This window comes from Henckelia pumila, chromosome 2 (genome assembly GCF_033568475.1).
Source record: "Henckelia pumila isolate YLH828 chromosome 2, ASM3356847v2, whole genome shotgun sequence".
Classification (NCBI taxonomy): Eukaryota; Viridiplantae; Streptophyta; class Magnoliopsida; order Lamiales; family Gesneriaceae; genus Henckelia; species Henckelia pumila.
In genome coordinates, this window is record NC_133121.1 from 191,168,024 (window position 1) to 191,170,281 (window position 2,258).

A 2,258-nucleotide genomic window follows, 5' to 3' on the forward strand; every position below is an offset into this window, starting at 1 on the left:
CTTTGATTTAAAAACGCTTTCCACTAAACAAACTTCAGATTGTTGATTTAAGTTTTCTTGGTGTATATTTTCTTTCACAATTGTTTCTATTACATTATCATCTTCATCTTCATTAATAATTGGTTGTTTACATAAGTTGAACACATTAACTTCTAAAGTCATATTTCCAAAAGATAATTTCATTATTCCATTTCGAAAATTAATTAAAGCATTTGAAGTTGCTAGAAATGGACGTCCCAATATTACTGGAATTTCATTATGCACTTCTATTGGTTGTGTATCCAAGACAATAAAATCCACAGGATATATGAATTTATCGACTTGAACTAACACATCTTCTACGATACCCCTAGGTATTTTGATTGACCTATCGGCTAGTAAAAGAGTGACAGATGTAGGTTTTAAATGTCCCAACTTAAGTTTTTCATAAATTGAATAAGGAAGTAAATTCACACTTTCTCCCAAATCTAACAAAGCTTTTTTAATTTTATTTTTTCCAATAATACATGAAATTGTTGGACAACCTGGATCTTTATATTTCAAAGTAGAATTATTTTGAATAATAGAACTTACTTGTTCAGTTAAGAATGCTTTCTTCTTTACATGGAATTGTCTTTTCACAGTACATAAATCTTTTAAAAACTTTGCATAAGAAGACACTTGTTTAATAGCATCTAATAATGGAATATTTATTTTTACTTGTTTAAAAACTTCATAAATATCAGAATCATTTTTTTGTTTTTTATTGTTTACTAATGCATGTGGAAAAGGAATAGGTTTATTTGACTCACTTATTACTTTATCATCAACTTTCATATTTTTAGGACTCAAAGTATCATCTTTCTCGAAAGTATCAGGATTTGAATCCTTACTCTTTGAGTTTAACTGATCTTTGTTTTCATCACTATATGGATCATTAACTATTTTTCCACTTCTAAGAGTAATAACAGATTTTACTTGATCAAACTTATCTTGATTTTGATTTTTAGGATTAGGTTGTGGTTGAGATGAAAATTTTCCTTTTTCATGAATATTAAGTGCAGATGCAAATTTTGCAAGAGTTTCTTTCAAATCATTCATAGATTGAATGTTTTGAATATTGATAGACTCTTGCTTTTGAATGTATGCATGAATTTCATCTTCAAAATGTTTTCTTGGAGGTGGGATATAAGGAGCATAACCTTGATGATTTTGGTTATTTTGAAAAGGTTGTTGTGAAGGTTGTGCATTATTATCATTCCTCCAACTAAAATTAGGATGATTTCTCCAACCAGGATTATATGTTTGTGAGAAAGGATCTAATGTTGATTTTTTAAAATTGTTAACATAATTGGCTTGTTCATGGAGACATTCTTTAAATGAAGGCAAAGTAGGACAATTTTTTTTAAGATGATCATGTGTGTCACATATATGACAAAAAATTTCTTGAACACTTTTTAATTGATCACTCTTTTTCATTTCTAATGACTCAATTTTTTTTTGCTAAAGATGCAAGTTTAGCTTGAATATCTACATCATCTTTAAGATGATAAATACCAACCCCATTTGTTAAATTATTGGTTTTACTTGGTGGTTCAATTGAGCCTATATTATCCCAATTTTGAGCATTTTCTGCTAATGATTCCAAATATTACATAGCTTCATTTGGGTTTTTATCTTCAAAAGTTCCATTACACATGAATTCTATCATTTGCCTATCTTTAGGTATTAAACCTTCATAAAAGTGAGAAACTATCCTCCATATTTCAAAACCATGATGTGGGCATGTATTAAGTAACTCTTTATATCTATCCCAACATTGATAAAATGTTTCCCCTTGTTTTTGAGAAAAAGTTGTAATTTGCCTTTTAAAAAGGTTTGTTCTATGGGAAGAAAAAAACTTTTTTAGAAATTGTTGTTGCATTTCTTCCCATGATCTTATTGAACTTGATCTCAAACTTTGCAACCATGTTTTAGCTTTATCTTTTTTAAAAAAAAGGGAAAAGCTTTAATTGAACAATATCCATGCTACAATTTTGATCATTATAAGTGTTGCAAACCTCCTCAAATTCTCTTAAATGCAAATATGGATTTTCAGAATCTAGGCCATGAAAATTTGGTAAAAGTTGAATGATTTGTGGCTTAAAATTGAAATTAGACGCATCAGGAGGAAAAACTAAACAAGATGGTGTACTAGTTCTTATTGGATTCATATGGTGCCTAAGTGTTCTTGGTTGTTCATGTTCTTGATTATTATTATTATTATTATTATTATTATT

At 28.4% G+C, this 2,258-nt stretch overlaps 1 non-coding gene across 1 annotated transcript; it reads left to right on the forward strand.

The window, feature by feature from the left end:
- Positions 1-1,748: 1,748 nt before the first annotated feature.
- LOC140885879 (small nucleolar RNA R71) lies at positions 1,749-1,859 on the forward strand. The gene has a single exon (XR_012151291.1). It is a non-coding gene; the product is annotated as a small nucleolar RNA R71 (small nucleolar RNA).
- Positions 1,860-2,258: the final 399 nt, after the last annotated feature.